General features: G+C 40.3%; 1 protein-coding gene across 1 annotated transcript in view; it reads right to left on the bottom strand.

Moving 5' to 3' along the window:
- TRHDE (thyrotropin releasing hormone degrading enzyme) overlaps window positions 1-7991 on the bottom strand; it is a 443586-nt gene that overhangs the window by 334256 nt on the left and 101339 nt on the right. The window lies entirely within an intron of this gene.

The raw sequence follows: 7991 nt of genomic DNA, 5'->3' as shown, positions 1-7991 counted from the left end.
CATGCCGCGGAGCGGCTGGGCCCGCGAGCCATGGCCGCTGGGCCTGCGCGTCTGGAGCCTGTGCTCCGCAACGGGAGAGGCCACAGCAGAGGGAGGCCCGCATACCACAAAAAAAAAATAATAATAAAATAAAAATAAAAATAAAAATTATCATAGAAGCTACCACAGATTTCATATGAAGCATTCCAAGTTTATGTTTCCATCGTGAAATTACTCCAAACAACATCTAATCTGTAAAAGAAGTCCTAGCCTCTCTAATAGGAAGAGTAAGACAAATCAGAGAGATTTGACCCTCTCAGCCTACTTAAATTTGCTAAGATTTGTAATGGCTTCCAGAACAATCTTTTTAAAATATTACACACCCAAAAGTAAAAGATGACCTGCATCCATTAAAGAGTTATTCACATGGCAGAATTGCCAGAAGGAAAAGATCAATGCCCTTGTCAGCAATCAGAGTAATTAACTATTTCTCCAGTGGTCCAGGGTGATGCAGAAAAGAGGTGGCATAGCATATATACACAGAGAATTAAACCAGCAAACAGAGGTCTTCTACTGCTTTAATGGGATTAAAGAAATAAATTCCCTGAAAAATGCCATTGATAATTTGATAGGGATTGCATTGAATCTGTAGATTGCCTTGGATAATATAGCAATCTACAGATTCAATGCAATCCCTATCAAATTACCAATGGCATTTTTCACAGAACTAGAACAAAAAAATCTTAAAGTTTGTATGGAGACACAAAAGACCCTGAATAGCCAAAGCAATCTTGAGAAAGAAAAACAGAGCTGGGGGGATCAGGCTCCCTGACTTCAGACTATACTACAAAGCTACAGTCATCAAAACAGTATGGTACTGACACAAAAACAGAAATATAGATCAATGGAACAGAACAGAAAGCCCAGAAGTAAACCTACACACCTGTGGACACTTAATCTATGACAAAGGAGGCAAGACAATACAATGTAGGAAAGACAGTCTCTTCAATAAATGGTGCTGGGGAAACTGGACAGCTACATGTAAAAAAATGAAATTACAACATTCTTTAACACCATACACAAAAATAATCTAAAATGGATTAAAGACCTAGATGCAAGACTGGATACTATAAAACTCTTAGAGGGAAACATAGGCAGACTACCATTTGACAGAAATTGCAGCAATATCTTTTTTGAGCCGTCTCCTAAAGGAAAGAAAAACAAAAGTAAACAAATGGAACCTAATTAAACTCAAAAGCTTTTGCACAGCAAAGGAAACCACAGACAAAACAAAAAGACAACCCACAGAATGGGAGAAAATATTTGCAAACAATGCAACCAACAAGGTATTAGTCTCCAAAATTTACAAACAGCTCATGCAGCTCAATATCAACAAAAAAACCACAAACAACCAATCAAAAAATGGCCAGAAGACCTAAATAGACAGTTCTCCAAAGAAGACATACAGATGGCCAAGAGGAACATGAAAAGATGCTCAACGTCACTAATCATCAGGGAAATGCAAATCAAAACTACAATGAGGTATCACCTCACACCAGTCAGAATGGCCATCATCAAAAAATCTACAAATAATAAATGCTGGAGAGGGTGTGGAGAAAAGGGAACCCTCCTACACTGCTGGTGGAAATGTAAATTGGTACAGCCACTATGGGGAACAGTACGGATGTTCCTTAAAACACTAAAAATAGAGCTATCATATAATCCAGCAATCCCACTACTAGGCACATATCTGGAGAAAAACATGGTTTGAAAGGATACATGCACCCCATTGTTCACTGCTGTGCTGTTTACAGTAGCCAAGACATGGAAGCAACCTAAATACCCACTGACAGATGAATGGATAAAGAAGATGTAGTACATATATACAATGGAATATTACTCAGCCATTAAAAAGAATGAAATAATGCCATTTGCAGCTACATGGATGGACCTGGAGATTATCATACTAAGTGAAGTAAGACAGAGAATGACAAATATCATATGATATCGCTTATATGCAGAATCTAAAAAATATATAAATGAACTTATTTACAAAACAGAAACAGACTTACAGACTTAGAGAACAAACTTATGGTTACTCGGGGGGAAAGGGGGAAGGGATAAATTAGGAGATTGGGATTGACATATACACAACTACTATATGTAAAATACATAACTAACAAGGACCTACTGCATAGCACAGGGAACTCTACTCAGTACTCTATAATAACCTAAATGGAAAAAGAATTTGAAAAAGAATAGATACATGTACATGTATAACTGAATCTCTTTGCTGTACAACTGAAACTAACACAGCATTGTTAATCAATTATGCTCCAGTATAAAGTAAAAATTAAAAAAAAAGAAAAATTCCAAGATGACTGACACATATAAACTTTTAAAAAGTTGCTCAACTACTACAAACAATAAAGCATATGTGTGGGAAGCCTCTCTAAGATGATCTCCAGTGATCCCTGCCTGCTGGTATTCAGGCTCTTGTGTAATCACTTCCTCTTGGGTATTAGCTAGACCCGGCAACATGCCACTGATGGGCAGATATGGCAAAATAATGGGATGTCAATTCCAAGACAGGGTTACAAAAGATTATGATTTCTGCCTTGCACCCTACCGGGCTCTTCTAGCTTGCTCACTGGCATGAAGCCAACTTTCATGTTGTGAGTTGCCCTATGGGGAGGCCCACATGACAAAGAACTGAAAGCAGCCTCCAGCCAATGCCAGCAAGGAACTGAAGCCCTTAGTCCAACAACCCACAAGGAACTGAACCCCACCAACAATCATGGCAGTAACTTGGAGGTAGCTCCTCCCCAATCAAGCCTTGAGATGACTGCACCTCTGCCAGCACCTTGATGGCAGCTGCATGAGAAACCCTGAGCCAGATAACCCAGTTAAACTGCATCCACATTGTTGACCCACAGAAACTGTGAGACAATAAATGTTGTGGTTTTAAGCCACCAAATTTTTGAGATAATTTGTTACACAGCAAAAAATAACATACAATATTCAACAAAAATAACACCTTAATGACTTCATCTTTGAATAAATATAGTACTGATTTTAGAATGGAAAGATCCTTGTTTCCATCCCATTCTTATTACCCAATTCCAGAACTTCGGTATCTCTCACATGGACTTGTCTCCTTGCTTCAAGTTTTGTCCCTCTGAATCCATGTATTATGGGTTTATGTCCCTCAAATATTCCTATGTTGATGTCCTAATCCTCAGAATTTGACCTTATTTGGAAATAAGTTATTGCAGATGTAACCAATTAAGATGACGTCATAGGGGCTTCCCTGGTGGCGCAGTGGTTGCGCGTCCGCCTGCCGATGCAGGGGAAACGGGTTCGCGCCCTGGTCTGGGAGGATCCCACATGCCGCGGAGCGGCTGGGCCCGTGAGCCATGGCCGCTGAGCCTGCGCGTCCGGAGCCTGTGCTCCGCAACGGGAGAGGCCGCAGCAGAGGGAGGCCCGCATACCACAAAAAAAAAAAAAAAAAAAAGATGACGTCATACCGGAATAAGTGGGCCCCTAATCAAATGTGACTGGTGTTCCTATATATAGGGGAAATTTGGGCACGGACACGTACACATAGAGAATGACATCTGAGACCAGAGTTAAGCTGCCACATGCCAAGGAACTACCAGAAGCTAAGAAAAAGGCTTAAAACAGATCCTTCCCTAGCACCTTCAGAGAGTACCAACACCTTGAACTCAGACTTCTAGCCTCCAGAACTGTGAGATAATAAATTTCTGTTGCTTAAGATATTCAGTTTGTAGTATTTTGTTACAGCAACCCTAGCAAACAAATACATCATCTTCTACACAGCTTGCCAAAAGATATTTATTTGAAATACAAATCTCACCGTGTCATTGCATCTATTCATTCATTTGTTCAATAAATATTTACTCAGTACCTCCTACATGCCAGGCTCTAAGTTAGTTACTAGACATTCAGTAGCAAACAAGAAACACAGCTGCAACACACACTAGCACACTAGCACACAGGGTGTGCTGGTTTTTGAGAAAGGTGGGGCATCTCCAGGTAGAATATTGAAAAGTGGTACGCTCTCCTAAGAAATGAATTAACTTAAATATGCTCCTCTTAGAGGAACAATTAGACAAAAGTACAGCACGGGGCAGACATTGGTTTTATCTGGGCAGAAGAATTACACTTGGTAAGGGTGTGCCTACTGGATTTTGGCCTGCATTTCCACCCTCTTGGCTGGATGCTTTTGTGAGGAGACAACTTGTACAGTCATTAAAGTCAGACCTGAGTAAAGAACTCTACTTCTCAACCCTCACAGATCTTTCAAATCTTAGTTTCCTTCATGGCTCTCCATCTGTTCTTTGTTGGGGATATACAAGAACCCAGAACCTCATGCTCAAACATCTCAGACAGGGGTTTGCTGGAGCCAGCTCCTACAATATTGATAGGTCTCAAAGTCCACTGAATGACCCATAATAGAGAGAAGAATGATAGAATCTTCTAGAGGTATCCAGAAACAGACCACCTCAAGCATGAAATTTCTGTTCTGCATGGCATTTTCTTTGAAAAATATATGCAAATTTTGCATACTACTCTGTGATATATACATTCTTATTTTAATAGAAAAATAATGGGGTTTCCTCTCCAACATCTGAGTCAAATTGATGTTATATCAAGATGTGTTATGCTAATTCTATCACTTCAACTGAGGAACACTTGACACTATTTGAGAAGCACAGAAAGCAGACTAGAAGGCATCCTGTGATCTGGCCTCAACTGTCTTTCAATGTGGGGCATCAGGGCTTCTACACTGGCCCCAGGCTTTGGAGGACCTTGCTCTTCCTCTTCTCCAGCTGAGTCTCTCCCCAAGGGATGAAGAATCCTTGGAGGCCAGGGGGTGTGACAAGGTGGAGCCCACACATTGCCCCACCCCACAGACAACAGACAATGCTCCAGATACCCAAGGATCCAGAATTCCATGTCCAAAGAGCACAGACAATGGTGTCCTGGAACTGGCTCCTAATGGTTCACAAAAGTCCATTGTTAAATTTGCAGAAATTTTGCAAGCTGGATGTTAAACATGGCCATTATTTAAAATAAGTTATGTAAACTTAAAAAGTTATATTGAAAACAAAGTAAATATTCATTATTTATATTTATTATTTAATAAACATTAAAAACTCCTCACTTTCTAATTATTTTGCTATTATTTATGAACTTGAAGTTATTTATATCTGTATGATAGTAATACATACATAGAAATACATACATAGAAGTACAATGGTAGGCTACTGTGCTTCTCTTAATCTGCATTCAGTGACATCATGTTATTAGCCTGAAATTCGCCATGGTAACAGTACTTACACTACAAAAATCAGCAAATGCTATACATCAGGACTTGACTTACTGTCTTCTCAATTCTTTAGGCATAAGAAACTGCTGAAGAAAATGTTAATAACGTAGATTAAACTTAGAAATGTGTCGTGTCTCTAGCTGTTACGCATAGGCATAAAAAAATTAGAGACACATCTGTCTAGTATTCAAGAACTATTATACAATTTAGCAAAGAAATCACCCATGTCATTGAGGAGAGAGTGAAGTTCCACTTCATTGTTTCAGTTTCATCTTACTCATTAATGTAAGTAAAAATATCAACCGCCATGCATGTAGGGACTATACTCAGAAAGGTAGCTGTTACACATTTACATACCAGTAGGCCCAGGAGCCATTTCCAAGGCCAACACTGGACTTTTCTTTGATCCTTCCTCCCAAGAGTGGACCATACTACCTGAGGGGTGCACCTGTAGGGACAGACGTGCAGCCAGGGGTGTTTACTTGTAGGAAAAGTGCTCCTCATGATGCTTGACCAAGCCAGGAGTGGGAAGACAAAAGGACTGCAGCTGGTCAGACCTCCACATGGGGACTTGGGCATAGCTTCCAATTCTACTCCGACCTAGCTCTGCATGGATTAGAGGCAGTCTAGGTGCCATACCACTCTCTCTGATTGGCTTGCCTTTTGGACGCCAACAGCATCAGACTGCCTGCAATTCTCCACACCCCCAAACCATGTTGTCTTCAAAAACAAGCCCTTGCTCGTGTTGCCCACCGCATGGGAGGCCCCTTTATTTCCATCATCCTATCACCAGAACCTAACCCAAGGGACTGAAACACAGTAGGACTTGAAAATTTGACTGGAATTAATGAATTTTATGGGCACCAGTGCTTGGTCCACTACTTATTAGTTATGTGGCATTAGTTAAGCTCTTCAGGCTTTAGTTTTCTCAGTAGTGAGGATAAATAAATCTCAACTTATTGTAAAGATTAAATGAGATATTACATGTGATAAATATAGCAATAACATTTATTAAGCACTTACTTGCTAGGCACTGGGCTTGTTGCTTCACATACACTATCCCATTTTATCTCTAGGAGATAGGTACTATTATTATGTCCATTTTAGAAAGGCAGAAACTGAGGCTTAAGAAGTTTATGTTCACATAATAGGACTCAAATAATAGCTCTTTACGCCTACAAACGCAACAATATATTTGGGTCAGTGTTTAACTTACAATAAATTCCAATAAAAAGATTATTAAAATATTAATAAAGAAGTAGCCCATATAATCTGCCCATATATTTAGTAAATCTTGTACTGAAAAGCTAATATTAATGAGTCCAATGAAGACAAATTATAAGAAAAGTAATTAATATAGTCAAAGGAGATTAATATGATCCTATTATAAAGCTGGTTTAGACAGACAAGAATAGCAATCACAGGTAAATTTTCAGTGAAAACAACACAATATAAAGATTTCTTACAAGCTATAACTAGCTAGTGGTTCTCCAACCACTGGAGAACCACTGGCTGGAGAAGGAGAGAAGGGCTCTCTTCTTTTAGAATCAATGAGCAAGAAGATACTTTAGGAAGTTTAATCCTTTTAGATCCTTTAAGTTTCCCTACATCATATCCTTAATTGTATTAGTCATACTACTTTATTTTTGCTTCAAAAAAACTTACAAGAAAGTATATTAATTAAAAAGAGTACCAGGGGCTTCCCTGGTGGCACAGTGGTTGAGAGTCCGCCTGCCGACGCAGGAGACACGGGTTCGTGCCCCGGTCCAGGAAGATCCCACATGCCGCGGAGCGGCTGGGCCCGTGAGCCATGGACGCTGAGCCTGCGTGTCCGGAGCCTGTGCTCTGCAACGCGAGAAGCCACAGCGGTGAGAGGCCCGTGTACCGCAAAAAAAAAAAAAAAAAAAAAAAAAAAAGGAGCAATCATCAGACATGAATTACCTTTAACACTGACAACATAAACTCTTGGCACCATAAACAGGAGGGTACATAAAATTAAATTTACAGTAACAATAACAATATTGACAATTATACCTGGCCTAAGACAAGAAAACTTGGACTGCTGTTGATCATAGTCAGAATAACGTAAATCTTAATATTTAAATTTTCAAATCAATACTTACATGGAGAAGTGACTTTCGTTGATTTCTTCTTTGAGTTACTCCTGTTGATATCCCCGATATATGTTATTTAAATAGCATAGTGATTAAGAGCATAGACTCTAGAGCCTGACTGCTTGGATTAGAATCCTGATTCTGACAGTTATTAACTATGTTATATAACCTCCTTGTTCCTTAGTTTGCTTATCTACAAAATGGAGACAGTAATAAAACCCACTTCATGGGATGTTAGTATTATATGTAAAGCACCTGCAATAGTGCCTGGCACATAATAAATGCTATATAGTGGCGATGATTACTAGCATTTTCATTAAAATTAAATAATATCTTGTAAACGGGCGCGAGCCGCGGCTGTCGGCGCGGACAGCAGAGACGGGCGTGGGACGCTAGGGTTGCTGCTGCCGCCACCAAGAGGCCTGTGTGCGAGCACAGGTCACTCTCCACACCGCCCCTCCCGGGAGCTCGTGCAGCCCGCCACTGCCGGGGTCCCGGGATGCAGGGGCAGCTTCCCCGGGAGAACGCGTGGCGCGCCTCGGGCC

Source organism: Physeter macrocephalus, chromosome 6, assembly GCF_002837175.3.
Source record: "Physeter macrocephalus isolate SW-GA chromosome 6, ASM283717v5, whole genome shotgun sequence".
Lineage (NCBI taxonomy): Eukaryota > Metazoa > Chordata > Mammalia > Artiodactyla > Physeteridae > Physeter > Physeter macrocephalus.
Note: the sequence above shows the minus strand (reverse complement) of the source record. Positions and strands in the feature narration are given on the sequence as shown.